The sequence below is a fragment of the Apodemus sylvaticus genome, chromosome X (assembly GCF_947179515.1).
Source record: "Apodemus sylvaticus chromosome X, mApoSyl1.1, whole genome shotgun sequence".
Taxonomy (NCBI): domain Eukaryota; kingdom Metazoa; phylum Chordata; class Mammalia; order Rodentia; family Muridae; genus Apodemus; species Apodemus sylvaticus.
In genome coordinates, this window is record NC_067495.1 from 50,293,016 (window position 1) to 50,314,289 (window position 21,274).

At 39.4% G+C, this 21,274-nt stretch overlaps 1 pseudogene; it reads left to right on the plus strand.

The window, feature by feature from the left end:
• The first annotated feature begins 19,269 nt into the window (after nt 1–19,269).
• Nucleotides 19,270–19,984, plus strand: LOC127675691 (protein YIPF6-like; annotated as a pseudogene).
• Nucleotides 19,985–21,274: the final 1,290 nt, after the last annotated feature.

Genomic DNA, 21,274 nt, shown 5'->3' on the forward strand with positions numbered 1-21,274 from the left:
CATACGTACATACCTTGGTGCAGCTGTGAAGCTAAAAAAAAAAAAAAAAAAAAAAAAAAAAAAAAAAAAAAAAAAAAAACCAAACAAACAAATTTTGGGATTGAGTTGTCACCATCCACCACATCAGTTCCTGGAATAGAACTCACCTGGCCAGGCTTAGTGGTAGGCTCTTGTACACACAGCCATCTCAAAATACACACATTGACACTTCAAAATATTTCTGAAATGAATTGAAACATACTATTATTTTGTAGTGAGCATCCCCTAATATAGAGCTAAATGAGACCCTTCTTTTGACATTTTTGTCATTGAAACTGTGTTATGTTTGCTGATTTGTTTTCAGTGCACAGAATAGAATAGAAGTGATAGCCTTAGGGACAAGGTTACAAAAGAACTTGGCATCCATTTTTGCCTTTAATTCATATGTTTGCTCTGAGGGAATTCAATTACTATATTGTAAGCTGCACTATGGATAGCTTGAAAGGAAACTTTTGTCTGTAACTAATATCTAATAAGGAATTAAAATCCAGCAAGAAAAATATGAGTAATTCCAGAAGCTACACTTATCCACTTGAGCCTTGACCTGCATCCTCAGCTGAATTGATTTCAGTCACATAAAACATTCTAACAGAAGCTGGGGATATGGTTAGATGCTTAAGAATATATATTATATGGAGGACTGAAGTTCAGTTTCCTGTATCCTGGTCTTATAGATCACAACCACCTGTAACTCCAGTTTCAGAGGCATCAAACACGGTTGGCCTCTTTGGAACCTACATACATGTGCACATATCCCTACACTGGTACATGCACTGGTTTAAAATATTTTAAAAGTAAATATTTACCCAGGAATTATGGCACCTGTCAGGCAGAGGTGTTCTGTGAGTCAAAGATCAGCCTGATTTGCATAGCAAATTATAATTCCAGCAGGAGTATATAGTAAGAACCTGTTTAAAACATACAAATAAATAAATGCATACATACATACATACATAAATACATACATAATTAAAACGTGCACATATGCACACACAGAAGTTGCACAAGATCAAGATCAAGACAGTTAAAATTTTTATTTTTAGTGGAGAGGGCTTACAAGGCCACTTTCTAGCTTAGGGTCTACTGGCAGTTAGTGGCTGCTAGGGAAAAGAAAGTCACTTTTTAATCAGAGGGTATCCAAAGTTAGATTGACCATTCTCCAGTGAACTTGGTGCTATTAAAAAAAAAAGGGAAACAAACTTTCCAAGGAGATGTATTCAGAAGGACCCACTAAGGATTAGAAGGTAGAAATGGACTTTGGAAATCAGTCTGGCGGTTCCTCAGAAAACTGGACATGACACTTCAGGAGGACCCCGCTATACCTCTCCTGGGCATATACCCAAAGGATTCCCAGGCATGCAATAAAGACACATGCTCCATTATGTTCATAGCAGCCTTATTTATAATAGCCAGAAGCTGGAAAGAATCCAGATGCCCCTCAAAGGAGGAATGGATACAGAAAATGTGGTATATTTACACAATGGAATACTACACAGCAATTAAAAACAATGAATTCTCAAAATTTTTAGGCAAATGCTTTGATCTGGAAAATATCATCCTAAGTGAGGTAACCCAGTCACAAAAGAATACACATGGAATTCAATCTCTGATAAGTGGATATTAATTAGCCCAGAAGCCCTGATTACCCAAGGCACAAATCGCATAACAAATAACTCCCATGAAGAAGTATGGAGAAGGTCCTGATCCTGGAAAGGATTGATCTAGCATTGGAGGGGAATATAAGGACAGAGAATAAAGGAGGGAGGTGATTGGGGAATGGATGGAGAGAAGAAGGTTTATGGGACATATGGGGAGGGGGGATCCGGGAAAGGGGAAATCATTTGGAATGTAAACAAAGAATATAGAAAATAAAAATATTAAAAAAAAGGAAGGTGGAAATGGGAGGAAAAAGATAAATAAATAAATAAATAAATAAATAATAAATAAATAAATAAATAAGCAAGATCAACATCCTATAAATGTGTGTATATGTGGATTGAGATTGAGCCTTTTAGAACCAGAGCTCACCTAGGTCAAATAAACCTAAGTCATCCAACTCTCAGAGTGGTACTAGGCTTCTCAAAGATCTAATTTCTGCAACAAATGGGAATTTACAGTTGCTCTAACACCATGCACACAGCCATTTTTAAGCAGAGGGTGGGTATATGTGGTTGGGGAATGTAACACTAAAATAAGCCTTGCTACACTCCAAAGAATTTGAAGGTCTCTGTGACAGTGAATTTCTGATATAACAAAGCTTGCCATCAACTTTGGTGGACAAGAATCTATCCTCTTTTAATAATACTCTTATATTGGACCACATATTGACAGATAAATACTATGATATGCTTATTGGCCCCATCACAATAAGCACAAGACTATATCCTGGAGCTAGCATGGCACCTGTGAAACCTAGTCATTGTCATATACTAACAGATTCTTACATCTAACTGTCCGGGAGACAGAGACTCTAGTACACCTATAGTGCAAGGGGAAGATTATTATCCCAGTCTATTGAATTTCAAGTCTGGCTAATACCACTTGTGCATAGATGCAATAATCTGGAGCCATAATAGAAATCCTGCAACAACATAGGTTACTTACAGCCTATATCAAATGGACCTACTAGATATTTATAGAATTCCATCTAACAGATTGTGAATATTTTTTAACCTATGTAAATATTTTCATCACAAAGCAAAGGTCAATGTGTGAAAAGACAATTATATTAACGAGATGTAAGCACTATGCTATTTACTACAATTAGCATTATAATACATTGTATAATGCACAGCACATACATGCATTGCATGTTACATTAAAATCATTCCATTAGTTTCCTTTGAAAATTTTATTTATTATTGTGAATTTGTGTGTATGATGTATGTGGGGGAGGGAGGTGTTGGCAGAGTACATGAGTAAAGGTCAGAAGACAACGTTGTGTCATATATTCTCTGCTTCCATCTTTATGCTAATTTCTGGGACTAAGCTCAGGTAATCAGCCTAAGCAATATCATTTATCCATTGAGTAATCTTGCTATCCCTTTTGTATTCTTCAGTGTTCTTGTAGCCTAGGTTGGCCTCATTCTCATTATGTAGCTGTATGAATTACTTTTCTGTTGCTGTGATAAAACATGACAGAAAGCAGCTTTAAAAAGGAATAGGTTATGTAGTTTACAGTTCCGGAGGGAGTGTTCTTAAGTCGCAGTAAGTCATGGTAGAAGTTAGCAGAGCAACAAACTGAGATATCTTCAACCAAAAGCAGATGGCAGGAAAGCAATTGGAAGCATGGTGAAGTTATAAACTCTTAAGTCACACCCCAAGTGATAGATACATTTTCACAATCAAGGCTGCACTTTCTATAGCTCTCCAGGCACCACTAACTGAAGATCTGGCTCTCAAACACTTGAGCCTATGGGGAACATTTTTTTTTATTTGATATATTCTTTATTTACATTTCAAATGATTTCCCTTTTCCTTGATCCACCTTCCCCGAAAGTCCCATAAGCCCTCTTCCCTCCCTCTGTTCCCTGATCCACCCCTTCCCATTTCCCTGTTCCGGTATTCCCCTGCACTGTTGCACTGAGCCATTCCAGAACCAGGGGCCATTCCTTCCTTCTTCTTCTTGGACATCATTTGATATGTGGATTGTGTCTTGGGTATTCCAAGCTTCTAGGTTAATATCTGCTTATCAGTGAATGCATACAATGAGTGTTTTTTTGAGGCTGGGTTACCTTACTTAGGATGATGTTCTCCAACCCCATCCATTTGTCTAAGAATTTCATGAATTCATTGTTTCTAATGGCTGAATAGTACTCCATTGTGTATATATACACCACATTTTCTGTATCCATTACTCTGTTGAGGAACATCTGGGTTCTTTCCAGCTTCTGGCTATTATAAATGGGGCTGCTATGAACATAGTGGAGCATGTATCCTTATTACATGCTGGAAAATCCTCTGGTTATATGCCCAGGAGTGGTATAGCAGAGTCTTCCAGAAATGTCGTTGCCAAGGCTTCTGAGAAACCGCCAGACTGATTTCCAGAGTGGTTGTACCAGCTTGCAATCCCACCAGCAGTGGAGGAGTGTTCCTCTTTCTCCACATCTTCGGGCAACACCTGCTGTCTTCTGAGCTTTTAATCTTAGCCATTCTGATTGGTGTGAGGTGAAATCTCAGGGTTGTTTTGATTTGCATTTCCCTAATGACTAATTATGTTGAACATTTATTAAGGTGCTTCTCAGCCAACAGAAGTTCTTCAGGTGAAAATTCTTTGTTTAGCACTGTACCCCATTTTTAATAGGGTTATTTGTTTTTCTGGGGTCCACCTTCTTGAGTTCTTTGTATATATTGGATATTAGCCCTCTGTCAGTTGTAGGGTTGATGAAGAACTTTTCCCAATTTGTTGGTTGCCAACCGAATCCAAGAACACATCAAAAGAATCATTCACCATGATCAAGTAGGCTTCATCCCACAGATGCAGGGATTTTTTCAATATATGGAAATCAATCAATGCAATGTACTACATAAACAAACACAAAGAAAAAATCACATGGTCATTTCATTAGATGTTGCAAAAGCATTTGACAAAATTGAGCATCCTTTCATGCTAAAAGTCTTGGAAAGAGCAGGAATTCAAGGCCCATATCTAAACATAGTAAAAGCAATATACAGCAAACTGGTAGCCAACATCAAACTAAATGGTGAGAAAAATTGAAGCAATTCCACTAAAATCAGGGACTAGACAAGGCTTCACCCTCTCTCCATATCTTTTCAATATAGTACTTTAGGTACTAGTTAGAGCAATTAGACAACATAAGGAGGTCAAAGGGATACAAATTGGAAAGGAAGAAGTCAAACTATCAATATTTGCAGATGATATGATAGTATACTTAAGTGACCTAAAAACAACTCCACCAGAGAACTCCTACAGCTGATAAACAACTTCAGCAAAGTGGCTAGTTATAAAATCAACTCAAGCAAATCAGTAGCCTTCCTCAAGGAATAAAGGATAAGCAGGCTGAGAAAGAAATTAGTGAAATGACACCCTTCACAATAGCCACAAAATATATAAAGTATATTTTGTGTGTGACTCTAACAAAACACGTGAAAGATCTATACGGCAAGAACTTCAGGTCTCTGTAGAAGGGAATTGAAGAAGACCTCAGAAAATGGAAAAATATTCCATGCTCATGGATTGGCAGGATTAATATAGTTAAAATGGCCATCTTGCCAAAAGCAATATACAGATTCAATGCAATCCCCATAAAAATCCCAACTCAGTTCTTCATAGAGTTAGAAAGAGCAATTCTCAAATTCATCTGGAATAACAAAAACCCAGGATAGCTAAAACTATTCTCAACAGTAAAATATTTTCTGGGGGAATCAGTATCCTCTACCTCAAGCAATACTACAGAGCAATAGTATTAAAAACTGCATGGTATTGTACAGTGACAGGCAGGAGGATCAATGGAACAGGACTGAAGACTCACAAATGAATCCACACACCTATGGTCACTTGATCTTCGACAAAGGGGCTGAAAACATCCAGTGGAAAAAAAGATAGCCTTTTCAACAGATGGTGCTGGTTCAACTGGAGGTCAGCATGCAGAAGAATGCAAATTGATCTATTATTATCTCCTTGTACTAAACTCAACTCCAAGTGGATCAAGGACCTCCACATAAATCCAGACACACTGAAACTGATAGAAAGGAAACTGAGGAAGACCCTTGAGGACATGGGCACACGGGAAAAGTTCCTGAACAGATCACCAATAGCGTATGCTCTAAGATCAAGAATTGACAAATGGGACCTCATAAAATTACAAACTTTCTATAAGACAAAGTACACAGTCAAAAGGACAAATCGGCAACATTTTTTATTTAAACCATCATAATAGCTAAGTCTAGTGTCAAACTCCTGATCCCTCTTGCACCTATTTCACAAATTCTGGGATTATTATTATTCTACCCACCATTTCTGGCTTACTTACTTTGATTTCACATATTAATTTGAAAACTAATTAATAATAGTAACAAAATACATTCTTTTGGCATTAACTGTTGCAAAAACTTAAAATTTATTTGAAAAAGTTAAGAAATTTCACTCTAAATTTACCTAAAGTTGGTCTTTATACTGACTGCCTATTATATCAAGTAATACAGTTTAAACAAAATACAAGATACACTAAAATGTTCCAAGTATATGGAGTTCAAGTCAAAGCAAAATTAATCTATAAATTATCCTAGAAGTTGAAAAGTAATCATTTCCTCAAATTAAAAAAAAAGGAAAAAAACTATCTAAGGAGATGTATTCAGAAATTAGATCTTCGAGAAACTTAGTACCACTCTGAGAGTTGGAGGACTGAGGTTTATTTGGCCTGAAGCTTATGTGAGCTCTGGTTCTGAAAGACTCAATCTCAATCCACATGTACATACATTTATAGGATGTTGAGCTTGCTTATTTTTTATTTATCTATTTATCTATCTATCTATTTATTTATTTATTTAATCTTTTCCTCACATTTCCACCTTCTAAAGATGAGTAAAAAGGCATATGAGGAATTTTTGGGAATGGCACCATTTTTGAATTTTAATATTTTATACTTAAATGTAAATTTCAAGTATCTATACAGTTTTAATTTTAAAATGAAATATATGCATTTTGAACCTCATTAAATTCTTTAATTTGACTTTTAATGATGGTGTTATTAGATTTCTCTTTCTTTCTGGAAACATATTTATATGCACTATTTTGCTAAATTTTAGTATTTTTGTGTATGAGGTCCTACCATCTATAGATCAAGCGTAGGTATAGAGATCACTAGAATTAGGGGCTTTCAGATTAAGCTAGACCACGTGGTAAGGAATCCTCTTTTCTGTGCTTTCCAAGCACTAAGTTTAGACACACATGCAGCAGCATCCAGTTTTCATGTGGATTCTGGTATCAATTTATATTTCCATACTATCAGTGTAAGTACTTTACCAACTTCTCTACTTCCTTTTGCCCAGCATAGGCTTATATTACTCAAACATTTTGTAAAATGGTATGGTAAATTGCCAGAATTATGATTGCTGCAAGATAAATATTTTCTTCTTAATATTTAGGGAATTAATGGCTTTTTTCCTTTCTTTTATTTGATATATTTTTGTGTAAACAATTATTTTTTATTGATATATTTTTTATTTACATTTTAATTGATTTCCCCCTTTCTGAGTCCCCACTCCCCACAAGTCCCATAAGCCCTCTTACCTCCCCCTGTTCCTCCATCTACCCCTTCCCAATTCCCTGTTCTGGAATTCCCCTAAACTTTTGCTCTGAGTCTTTCCAAAACGAGGGGCCACTCCTCCATTCTTTTTGGACATCATGTCTTAGATATTCAAAGTTATCCACTTATCAGTGAGTGCATACCATGATTGATCTTTTGAGACTGGGTTACCTCACTTAGTATGATGTTCTCCAGCTCCATCCATTTGTCTAAGAATTTCATGAATTCGTGGTTTCTAATGGCTGAATAGTACTCCATTGTGTAAATATACCACATTTTTGTATCCATTCCTCTGTTGAAGGACACATGGGTTCTTTCCAGCTTCTGGCTACTACAAACAGGGCTGCTATGAACATAGTGGAGCATGTGTCCTTATTGCAAGCTGAAGAATCCTCTGGGTATATGCCCAGGAGTGGTATAACAGAGTCCTCAGGAAGTGTCATGCCCAGTTTTCTGAGGAACCACCAGAATGATTTCCAAAGTGGTTGCACCATCTTGCAATCCCACCAGCAGTGGAAGAGTGTTCCTCTTTCTCCACATCCTCGCCAACACCTACTGTCTCCTGAGTTTTTGAACTTAGCCATTCTGACTGGTATGAGGTGAAATCTCAGGGTTGTTTTTATTTGCATTTCCCTAATGATTAATGATGTTGAACATTTCTTAAGGTGTTTCTCAGCCCTCCGAAGTTCTTCATGTAAAAATTCTTTGTTTAGCTTCATACCCCACTTTTTAATGGGGTTATTTGGTTCTCTGGGTCCTACCTTCTTGAGTTCTTTGTATATATGAGATATTAGCCCTCTGTCAGATTTAGGGTGGGTGAAAATCCTTTCCCAATCTGTTGGTTGACATTTTGTCCTTTTGACATTGTCCTTTCCCTTACAGAAACTTTGTAGTTTTATGAGGTCCCATTTGTCAATTCTTGATCTTAGGGCCTAAGATATTGGTGTTCTATTCAGTAACTTTTCCCCTGTGCCCATGTCCTCAAGGGTCTTCCCCAGTTTCTTTTCTATTAATTTCAGTGTGTCAGGTTTTATGTGGAGGTCCTTGATCCATTTGGAGTTGAGCTTAGTACAAGGAGATAAGAATGGATCGATTTGCATTCTTCTGCATGCTGACCTCCAATTGAACCAGCACCATTTGTTGAAAAGACTGTCTTTTTTCCACTGGATGCTTTCAGCTCCTTTGTCAAAGATCAAGTGACCATAGGTGTGTTGGTTCATTTCTGGGTCTTCAATCCTATTCCATTGGTTTGCTTGCCAGACATTGTACCATTACCATGCAGTTTTCATCACTATTGCTCTGTATTAAAGTTTAAAGTCTGGGATACTGAATCTCCCTGAAGTTCTTTTACTGTTGAGAATAGCTTTAGCTATCCTGCGTTTTTTGTTATTCCAGATGAATTTGAGAATTGCTCTTTCTAGCTCTATGAAGAACTGGGTTGGGATTTTTATGAGAATAGCATTGAATCTGTAAATTGCCTTTGGCAAGATGGCCATTTTAACTATATTAATCCTGCCAATCCACGAGCATAGAAGATTTTTCCATTTTCTGAGTTCGTCTTCGATTTCCTTCTTCAGAGATCTGAAGTTCTTGTTATATGGGTCTTTCACTTGTTTGGATAGAGTCACCCCAAGATACATTATGCTGTTTGTAGCTATTGTGAAGGGGGTCATTTCCCTAATTTCTTTCTCAGTCTGCTTGTCCTTTGAATATATAAAGGCTACTGATTTGCTTGCATTGATTTTTTAGCCAGCCACTTTGCTGAAGTTGTTTATCAGCTGTAGGAGTTCTCTAGTAGAGTTTTTAGGGTCACTTAAATCTACTATCATATCATCTGCAAATATTGATAGTTTGACTTCTTCCTTTCCAATTTGTATCCCTTTGACTTCCTTATGTTGTCTAATTGCTCTAGCTAGGACTTCAAGAACTATATTGAAAAGATATGGACAGAAGGGGCAGCCTTGTCTAGTCCCTGATTTTAGTGAGATTGTTTCAAGTTTCTCTCCACTTAGTTTGACGTTGGCTAACATTTTGCTGTATATTGCTTTTACATGTTTAGATATGGGTCTTAAATTCCTGTCCTTTCCAAGACATTCAGCATGAAAGGATCCTGAATTGTGTCAAATGCTTTTTCAGCATCTAATGAAATGATCATGTGGTTTTTTTTTCTTTGAGTTTGTTTGTATAGTGGGTAGCATTGATGGATTTCCTTATATTGAACCATCCCTGCATCCCTGGGATGAAGCCTACTTGATCATGGTGGATGATTGTTTGGATGTGTTCTTGGATTCGGTGGGCAAGAATTTTATGTAGTATTTTTGCATCGATATTCATAAGGGAAATTGGCCTGAAATTCTCTTTCTTAGTTGGATCTTTGTGTGGTTTTGGTATCAGCATAATAGTGGCTTCAAAGACGGAGTGGGGTAGTGTTCCTTCTGTTTCTATTTGGTGGAAAAGTTTGAAGAGTATCGGTGTTAAGTCTTCTTTGAAGGTTTGATAGAATTTTGCACTGAAACCACCTAGTCCTGTGCATTTTTTTGGTCGGAAGCCTGTCTATGACCCGTTCTATTTCTTTAGGGGTTATGGGTCTGTTTAGATGGTCTATTGATCCTGGTTCAATTTTTGTAATTGGTATCTGTCTAAGAAAATGTCCATTTCCTCCAGATTCTCCAGTTGTGTTGGGTACAGATTTTTGTAGTAGGATCTGATGATTTTTTGAATTTCCTCGGTTTCTGTTGTAATATCTCCATTTTCATTTCTAATTTTGTTAATTTGGATACTTTCTCTGTGCCCTTTGGTTAGTCTGGCTAAGGGTTTATCTATCTTGTTGATTTTTTTCAAAGAACCAGCTTTTGGTTTTGTTGATTCTTTGTATGGTTCTCTTGTTTCTACTTGATTTATTTCAGCCCTGAGTTTGAGGATTTCCTGTCTGCTTCTCCTACTGGGTGAATTAGTTTCTTTTTGTTCCAGGGCTTTCAGTTGTTCTGTTAATCTTCTAGTGTATGCTTTCTCAAATTTCTTTTTGGAGGCACTCAAAGCTATGAGTTTTCCTCTTAGCACTGCTTTCATTGTGTCCCATAGATTTGTGTATGTTGTGCCTTCATTTTTATTAAACTCTAAGAAATCTTTGATTTCTTTCTTTATTTCTTCCTTGACCAAGGTATCGTTGAGTAGAGTATTGTTCAGTTTCCATGTGTATGTGGGCTTTCTGTTGTTTTTATTGTTATTAAAGACCACTCTTACTCCATAGTGATCTGATAGGAGGCATGGGATTAGTTTGATCTTCTTATATTTGTTGAGGTCTGTCTTGTGACCAACTATATGATCTATTTTGGAGAAGGTACCATAAGGTGCTGAGAAAAAAGGTATATTGTTTTGATTTGGGATGAAAAGTTCTCTATATATCTGTTAACTCCAATTGGCCCAAAGCTTCAATTAGTTTCACTGTCTCCCTGTTCAGTTTCTGTTTTCCTGATTGGTCCATTGGTGAGAGTGGAGTGTTGAAGTCACCCACAATTATTGTGTTAGGTGCAATGTGTGCTTTGAGCTTTAGTAAAGTTTCTTTTATGAATGAGGGCACCCTTTTATTTGGGGCATAGATGTTCAGGATTGAGAGTTCTTGTTGAATTTTTCCTTTGACCAGGAAGAAGGGACCTTCCATGTCTCTTTTTATGACATTAGGTTGAAAGTCAATTTTATCTGATATTAGAATGGCAACTCCAGCTTGTTTCCTGGGACCATTTGCTTGTAGAATTGTCTTCCAGCCTTTTACTCTAAGGTAGTTTTTGTCTTTGACACTGAGGTGTTTCCTGTATGCAGCAAAATGTAGGTTCCTTTTTATGTAACCAATCTGTTAGTCTATGTCCTTTTATTGGTGAATTGAGTCCATTGATGTTAAGAGGTATTAAGGAGTAGTGGTTATTGCTTCCTATCATTTTTTATTTTAATTTTATACATATGTGGTTATCGTCTTTGGGTTTGATTAAAGAAGCTTATTATCCTGCTTTTTCCAGGGTATAGTTTCCCTTGTTGTAATGGTGTTTTCCCCTTATCCTTTGTAGGGCTGGGTTTGTGGAAAGATATTGTGTAAATTTGGTTTTGTCATGGAATATCTTGGTTTCTCCATCTATAGTATTGGTGAGTTTCGCTGGGTATAGTAGTCTCAGCTGGCATTTGTGGTCTCTTAGAGTCTGCATGAGCTCTGCCCAGGATCTTCTAGCTTTCATGGTCTCTGGTGAGAAATCTGGTGTAATTCTGATAAGTCTTCCTTTATATGTTACTTGCCCTTTTTCTCTTACTGCCCTAAGTATTCTTTCTTTGTTTAGTACATTTGGGGTTTTGATTATTATGTGACAGGAGGTATTTCTGTTCTGGTCCAGTCTGTTTGGAGCTCTGTAGGCTTCTTGTATATTCATGGGCATCTCTCTCTTTAGGTTAGGGAAGTTTTCTTCCATAATTTTGTTGAAGATATTTGCTGGCCCTTTAAGTTGTAAATCTTCATTCTCATCAATGCCTATAATCCTTAGATTTGGCTTTCTCATTGTGTCCTGGATTTCCTGGATGTTTTGGTTACAAGATTTTTGCATTTTGCATTTTCTTTAACTGTTGAGACCATGGTTTCTATGGTATCTTCGGCATCTGAGATTCTTTCTTCTATCTCTTGTATTCTGTTGTTGATATTTGCGTCTATGGTCCCTGATTTATTCCCAATGTTTTCTATCTCCAAAGTTGTCTCCCTTTGCAATTTCTTAGTTGTTTTTACTTCTGATTTTAGATCCTGGATGTTTTTGCTCAGTTCCGTCATTTGCTTGTTTGTGTTTTCCTCTAATTCTTTAAGAGATTTTTGTGTTCCCTCCTTCATGACTTCTGCCTGTTGATCAAACTTCTCCTGTATTTCTTTAAGTGATTTTTGCATTTCCTTCTTATTGGCTTTTGTATTCTATTGAATTTCTTTCAATGATTTTTGTGTTTCCCTTGTAAAGGCTTCTAATTTTTGATCCATTTTCTCCTGAATTTCTTTAAGTATGTCCTTCATGTGTTCCTGTACCAGCATCATGACCAGTGATTTTAAATATAAATCTTGTTTTTCTGGTGTGTTGGGGTGTTCAGGGCTTGCTATTGTTGGAGAATTGGGTTCAGATGCTGCCATAATGCCTTGGTTTCTGTTAGTAACATTCCTCCGTTTGCCTTTAGCCATCTAGTTCTCCCAGGTGTTAGATCATCTTACTGTCAGTGGCTGGTACTTCAACCTACTGTGGATCTTTAAGGTTATTTCTGTAACACTGGATGACTGGGTTTCCTCTGGAACAGATTACTGATATGCTGCCTTCCTCTTTTGTGCCTTTGGAGCCCTGCTCAGTCTTGCCTCAAGCAATGTTATACTTAGGTTATCAAGGTCAACCAGGTGTTCTCTGTCTGATCTATTATGGAGCGAAGATGGTGTGGTAGGGTCACTCCCTCTGTTGATTCTCACCTAGGACACAGGTCCCACGATGGACTGGTTTGCAGATGAACCGCCTATGTGCTCAGTTCCTGAGTGCAGGCAGACCCCTGGAGATTTGCACCCCAAGAGATCTAAAGCTCAGGGTGATCCATTACTTAGTGATGCTTTTCTGTCCAGGCAGGGAGCGAATATGGCCACAGGGAATCTCTTCCTCTGCTGTTCTCTGGGCAGGAGACAGTCCCCACTCCTGGCGGGCTGGCAGACAAACTGCCTATGTGCTCAGTTCCTTGGTGCAAGCAGACCCCTGGCGGTTTGCACCACCAGAGATCTAAAGCTCAGTGTGATACAGTACCTAGTGACCCTTTTCTGTCCTGGCAGGCGGCGAATATAGCCTGATATATTTTTTATTTACATTTCAAATGATTTCTCCTTTTCTGGCCCCCCACACCCTGGAAGTTCCATAAGCCCCTTTCCCTCCCCCTGTTCTCCCACCTACCCCTTACCACTTCCCTGTTCTGGTTTTGCCCTATACTGTTACACTGAGTCTTTCCAGAACAAGGGGCCACTCCTCCATTCTTCTTGTACCTCATTTGATGTGTGGATTGTTTTGGGTATTCCAGTTTTCTAGGCTAATATCCACTTATTAGTGAGTGCATACTATGATTGATCTTTTGAGACTGGGTTACCTCACTTAGTTTGATGTTCTCCAGCTCCATCCATTTGCCTAAGAATTTCATGAATTCATTGTTTCAAATGGCTGAATAGTAAGTACTCCATTGAGTATATATACCACATTTTTTGCATCCATTCTTCTGTTGAGGGATACCTGGGTTCTTTCCAGCTTCTAGCTATTATAAATATGGCTGCTATGAACATAGTGGAGTGCTGCGGTGACCCAGTGATACTTGTAAAAATGATATTTTACAGACAGAGGCAGAAAAGAAATGTCTCCTGGGAATAAAGGAACTCTCTATATATTTGGAAGCTGATAATCTCACCTGGCAATTTACTGTACTCTCTTACTTTCTGGCTGTTTAAGATGGGCCCTTAGTTCTCAAGTAGCAGTTTGCCCTTACTTCCTCCTTTTCTCTCTTTACCAGGATTCCTAAGGCCTGGCTGATAATTCCGTCTTCGAAGTTGACTCACTGACTGCCAACCCCCCTTTTTAGTATTGCAATGCTTTGCCTCATAGTTGTTTACATAATTACTACCTTCCAACCACATGCAGGTTTTTATGGCTGTGCATATGTATATGAGGATGACTCTGGCACTCTGATACTGAAAGCATTGATTTAGTCAGGAAGTTTTGTTTTAAAAGGTAAAAGGCTAAATATTAGATAAGGATTTCTCACAAGAACTTGTTAAAGACCCAGGTGGTATAAGAAACTTCAAACTCTTTGAAGGTTTACTGTAAACTATGAGTGATTTTATATGCTAATCCGGTAGTTTGATGGCATCTGTAAATTGATCTTCTGTATCTGTTACTTGAGAAACTTTGTACCTGATTGATGTTGCATTTCCTTGTACCAAATGGCTATGATAATTGTGCCTGCCTCACTGGCTACATCTTTTGAAATGGTAATACCAACTCTTCCTGTATAAAAATCCTTGCCTCAGAGCTCCAAAATACATTCAGTTCAAACCACCTCTGTGTGTGTGTGTGTGTGTGGTTTGTTCTGTCTGTCCTCTCAGCCGGACCTGTGCCTTCCTGGGCCAGAGGACCCTGGTTATCCCACAGCAGACCCACGGTCTGTAACAGTGGAGCATGTATCCTTATTACATGCTAAGGAATCCTCTGGGTATATGCCCAGGAGAAGCTAATAGAAAAGAAACTGGGGAAGACCCTTGAGGACATCAGTACAGAGGGAAAGTTTCTGAACAGATCAGCAATAGCATATGTTCTAAGATCAAGAATTGACAAATGACTCTCAGACATCAACACAGATCCCTGCTGCTCCAGGGTCACAGACCCAGACATGACCTTCAGTGCCCGCTCAGGGTCCTCACCACCCTTGTGTTTCCAGTTTCTCTTCTCTTCATTGTGTACAAACCATTCTGATTCTCTTTCTCTCTTTATCACATATTTCCTCATCATAGAGGTGCCTCCCCATCCTCCTGCCTCTGCAAGGTGGCTGGTGATCTCCAGCCTATTTCTTTAAATCAGCATCTCATGATGCATTCCAGCCATTCAGGTGACTAGCTTCAAACAGGTAACTCAAGTGTAGCAGGAGCAGCAGGGCTGCCTCTATGTAAATGCTGGGGGCCTTGCAGCTGCAGAAGCATCTCCTGCAGAAGGACCTAATTGAGGACTGCTTGTGACACCAGCATTCCTGTAGGAGGACCTAATTGAGAACTGCTTGAGAGAGCAAGGATTGCTGGTGCAAATAATGCCAGCTAACCAGGAACTGCTGTTTAAAATACTTTCTTGGGACTAACGGGGGGGGGGGGTATTAAAAGAGCTTACAGCAGTATTCAGATGAACTTACTGAAGCATTTCTCACCTGCTCCATGATTCTGAGCCAAGTAGCTCCCAAACCCAAACCCCAAGAGCAGGTAGGGAGGGGATGGGGTGGAGAAGGGTGGGGGAGAGCTGTCCAGGGCGCAGGCAACGATGCAAGGATAAGGACATTTGAGCATAGAAAGACTGACAATGAAGTTCATTGTGAATGTTGATGTGCTTTTTTTATTTGTTCATTGTGTGTGTATGTACTTGTTTTGTGTGTTTGAATATTTTATATATGTGTGAGTGCCCCTGTGTGTGGGCGTTCATGTATGAGTGTGCACATATATGTAGAGACCTGAGCGTAATGTGGGCAATCACCCTCCATCTTGCTTCTACTACACTCATTGAGGCAGGGTTTCTCAATCAAACCCAGAGCTCACTGATATGGCTTCTTCTGGGGATCTATGGTCTACGACAGAGGCTGGAATTATCAGTGAGCCAATGAGGTCTCCCAGCATTGACATGGGTTCTGGGGATTCAAACTCCATTCCTCATGCTTGTGTGGCAAGTGTTTTAACCAATGAGAGTCTCCCCAGCCCCCTTTGTATTGTGGATAACAAAATGAATCACATTAACTTCTTTAAGTGTCATCAAGCACTATTTCATTTTAATGTCTGATAAATAATAGTAATGCCAGTAATTTAAAAACAAAACAAGTGGGAGGTCTATTGTGTTCTCCCAAATGCTAAATATCAAAAGAAAAGTCTTATTCTAGAAATATATGTGAAAGTATGTCTAAGATTATCTTAAGGCTGCAGGGATCTGTGTTGATGTCTGAGAGTCATGCTACCACCAAAGGCCCTGGGAAGGTCCCTGGTCTGGGCTGCCACCTGGGCCATGGTGATGTCTGAGGGCTGGCTCCACCCCTCACTGGCTGCAACACAAGAGAGCACAAACCTATGCACTTTGCCTGGTCTTACTGGAAAGCTGTTCCTGGTAACAAATATGCAGATGTGCCAGCCTGAGGCTGTGAGAATGCTGGCCCCACCCATCACCTGGGCAAAATAGGAGATTGGCCCTGGTGGTACTGGTACAGGAGAGCTGGCAGAGTGACCAGCTCAGCTTCCCCCCAGGCCCAGATCGAGTTTTTAAGCTGGCTTATCTGACATCTGCCCCATCTATGAACTGCTAGAGTTTGTGAAGAGACTGGTCCTGCAGATCCAAAACAGCAGGATCTCCATGACACATGATATGCTAGAGGAGTCCTGGTCAGGATCCAGTAAGGATGATGTAGCAGAAGCCAAAGGCCTAAAACCATACCAAAGACTCATTGCAATGAACATTTGTAAGTGAAGCTGTTTGGGCAAAAGGGTCTATATTGTGTGACACTGTGAAATGCTGCACCTTCCACAGTAAGATGTTTTTGGGTTTTTGTTTGTTTGTTTCATCATCATCTATTATTATTATTATTATTATATTTGTTTTCTTCTCTTTTGGAGGGAGGTTCCAAGGGTGGAGGGCAGATGTGGAGGAACAGGGGAATGAGTGGAATTGGATGCATGATGTGAAATTCACGAAGAGCCAATAAAACAGTTTTTTAAAGGGAAAAAAAAAAAAAAGAATTGACAAATGGGACCTCATACAATTACAAAGTTTCTGTAAGGCAAAGGACACCATCAAAAAGACAAATCAGCAACCAACAAATTGGGAAAAGATCTTCACCAATCCTACATCAGAGATTTCACCTTACACCAGTCAGAATGGCTAAGATTAAAAATTCAGGAGATGGCAGGTGTTGGCCGAGGATGTGGAGAAAGAGGAACACTGCTCCACTGCTGGTGGGGTTGCAAATTGGTACAACCACTCTGGAAATCTGTCTGGTCGTTCCTCAGAAAAATGGCTTTTATTATTTGAAAATACTTTCCTGTTTTATATTATAATTTTGTGTGTCTGAGTGTTTTGCCAGCCTGTAAGCCTGTGCAACACATGGACTCAGTGGCCAGAAGTGGATATCAAATTACCTGGGGGTCTGGAGTTATGGATGTTTGTAAGCGGTCATGTTGGTACTGGGAATCCAGGTTCACTGAAGAAAAGCCAATGCTGTTAAATTCTGGTCCACTTCCCCAGCCCATTTTAATATAATTTTAGATTTAATGGTTATGTTACTGTTAAATTCTATTTGAGCCCCATCTTAGCTTAATAATTTTGGAGAGCCTATTTAAATTCTTAAAACTTAAGTTTTCTCTCTATTTAAACACGTTTCCTGTGAAGAACAATGAGAAATTATGTTTACTTATATATAGGACAGTATATTTCTGCATATGAATGTTTATAGAATAGTGCTAGAGTTAAACAGAGAGGTGAGGACCAAGAGGAATAATGTATAATGCAATGTAAAACCACAATTCAAATTATATTTTGAATCAGTCTGTCATATGTCTTCTAAACTATCTTCCAATGAAAACCTCCAAGAAAGCTTTAATTCTCCCTAAAATACATATTTAGAATAGTGTAATGGTGGCTGGAGAGGTGGATCAGTAGGTAAGAGCATTGACTGCTTTTCTAGAAGACCTGGATTTGATTCCCAACCCTAGTATAGCAGTTAATAACAATCTGAAATTCCAGTCCCTGGGCATGCCATGTCTTCTTCTGGAACCTGTGGTCATCAAGTACCTAGAGGGTACACATACATATATGTAGGCAAAACACTTATACACATACAATAAATATGAATAAAATAAATATTAATAAAATAGTATTATGGGTACTTGCCACCAAACCTAAAAACTTGTGTCCAATGTCTGGGAACAATATGGTGAAAAAGCAAAACCAACTCCTGCAAGTTATCATCTATATTCTACACTGTAGTTCTACTCTGTTTCTGCCCCCATCTCAACTCCCCTCCTGCAATTCTCTCCAGCCAGCACTTCCCCTGCACCAAGGAGATCACCAAACAAAACCAAAGAAATATAAATATCAGGGGTTTTTATAAGTCTCAGATGTCAACACTGCACAGTAGTTGTCTTGCATCATGGCCTCTCACTGACCTCCAACAGAAAGGAGGTAAGAGGATGCACATACCATGACTCATACAACTCCAACTACCTACAAATCCACCCCTGGTAAACACTTAGAAAACAAGTGGCTACATAAACCTCTCTTGCAAGAGTGTGCCTTCTACTGGAGGGATGAAGAAACCTCATCCATATAGGCCTGATGCTGGAGTACTCCTTGAAATATCAGGTACTTTAAGAAGTTCGCTAAACTTCTGATTTGCAAGGTTCTCTTTCAGCATCTGGTGACAGATATTGTTCAGGATTTCAAAACAGATCTATGCTTCCAGGGTGCAATTACTAGTGCTTTTCAGGTGGCAAGTAATACTAGTCAGCCTTTTTATAAAGAAATAGTCCTGTGTAATATCCATGGCAAACGTCTAATGATCATGTCACAATATACCCAGATAGCATGCAGCACATACAGAGAACATGCTTAAGAACTTGGGATTCATCTCATGGGAGGGCACCAAGGCCAGACACTATTACTGATTCTGTGATGTGTTTACAAATGGGAGCCTGGCGTGGCTGTCCCATGAGAGGCCCTACCAGCAGCTGACTGAGACATATGTAGATACTTACACCCAACCATTGGACTGAAATTTGGCACTCCTATGGTTGAATTAGGGGAAAGATTTAAGAAGTTGAAGAGGAAAGCGACCTCCCGGGAAGAACAGCAGTCTCTACTTACCCACATACCAAGCAGCTCCTAGAGACTGAGCCACCAACCAGGCGCATACACAGGCCAGTCCTTGGCCCCTGAAATAAATATAGCAGAGCTTTGCATGGTCACGCCTCAGTGGGAAATGTGCCTAATCTTTGAGAAACTTGCGGCCCCAGGCAAGGTCAGAGGTCTGCTGTAGGGGGAGTGCCATCTCAGAGGCAAGGCAGAGTAGGAATGGGATGAGGAATTATAGGAGGGGAGAACCGAGTGGTGAGAACAATGACAGGAACGTAAATAAATAAATAATAAAAATTTGAGGCAAAGGCACATGGGAGGGGAACAGAAGGAGGTTTATCAAGATGGAGGAAGCAGAAGACTCTCTGGGAGAACAGGAAGTAGTGTCATCTAAGCCACTGTTTGCAGGGTTGTCTGATGTGTCAATTTCACAGGACATTCCCATAGAAGGAGAGATTACTATCCCCACAAGAGCTCGTGCTCAAGAACATGACAGCTCCACACTAAACGAATCCATTCATCGGACCATTATGCGAGATCTAAAAGCTGTGAGAAGGAAATTTATGCACGTTTTATATCCAAGGAAAAGTAATGCCCTGTTAAGAGATTGGGATTTGTGGGTCCCACTGATACTTTGTGTGACAGTTGCATTGATGTTACAAAAGAGTCCCATTGATGGGGAGAAAGATGGAAGAGGACCAGAATTTGCAGCAGTATTTGTTATCATCTGGTTTGGAGCAGTACTCATCATGCTAAATTCCAAGATTCTTGGCAGAAACATTGCTTTTTTTTTTTTCAGAGTCTCTGTGTATTAGGATACTGCATACTTCCTTTGAATGTTGCAATGCTGATCTGCTGCCTGCTGCTTTTGGCAAGGCAGAAACCAATAAACTTCATGATTCGACTTTTTGTGATGTTAGTGATAGTTGTTTTGTCCATGATAGCATCTACAGTATTCCTTGCTGACAGCCAGCCTCCAAACAGAAAAGTCCTGGCAGTGTATCCATCTTTTTATTCTACTTTGTTATCAGTTGGATGATACTCACATTCACTCCATAAATCTGGATATACACATTTAATACCAAGGAACTGAAGGCTCACCTGAAACATAATGCTTATCAACAACTTCCCCCCACTCTTGTTCAATTGTTGGGGTATTAAAAAAGAGCTGCATACCACTGTTGTCATTTATATAAGAAACTGATATTTGCAAGGCTGTCCTTTTCCTTTTAATGTTATTATTTTCAAATACTTGTACATACCATATTTGTGTCAACCAGTGACTGGAGCAAATAGATCCACCCTACAAATTACAAAAAGTTGGTGACCATCTTCATCTTAGAGAATATTTGTTCTGGTGCAGCTCTTAAATACATTGCCTTATGACTATTAGACTATGCCTCTTTTCTTTTTTTATTTTTTAAATTAGATATATTCTTTATCTACAATTCTAATGTTGTCCCCTTTCCTCATTCCCCACCCCCTGAAAATCCCATAAGCCATCTCCCCTTCCGCAATCAACCCTCCCCAGCTTCCCTGTCCTAGTATTCCTCTACACTACAGCATTAAGTCTTTCCAAGACCAAGGGCCTCTCCTCCCTTTGGTGTCCAACAAGGCCATTCTCTGCAGCCTATGTGTTTGGAACCATGGGTAACTCCATGTGCACTCTTTCGTTGATGGTTTTGTCCCTGAAAGCTCTGGGAGTACTGGGTGGCTCATATTGCTGCTGTTCCTCCTATGGAGCTGCCAACCCTTTCAGCTCCTTGGGTCCTTTCTCTAACTCCTCCATTGGGGACCCTGTGCTCAGTTCAGTGACTGGCTGAGAGTGTCCCCTCTGTATTTGTCATGCACTAGCAGAGCCTCCTAGGTGACAGCTATATCGTCTCCAGTCAGTAAGTACTTGTGGGCATCGATAATAGTGTCTGGGTTTTATAACAGTATATAGGATGGAACCTTGTGTGGAGTAGTCTCTGGGTGGTCTTTCTCTCAGACTCTGCTCCACCTTTTGTCTCTTTATCTCCTTCTGTGGGTATTTTATTCCCCTTTCTACAAAGGACCCAAGTATCTATACTTTGTTCTTCTTCCTTCTTGGGCATCCTTTGATATGTGAAATGTATCTTGGGTATTCAATGATTCTGGGCTAATATCCACTTATCAGTGAGTGCATACCATGTGCCTCTTTCCATAAGTAACAGACTGTATCCATTTTGTACTGGCTGGTTTTGTGTGTTAACTTGACACAGGCTGGAGTTATCACAGAGAAAGGACCTTCAGTTGGGGAAGTGCGTCCATGAGAACCAGCTGTGGGGCATTTTCTCAGTGATCAAGGGAGGTCCTCTTGTGGGTGGT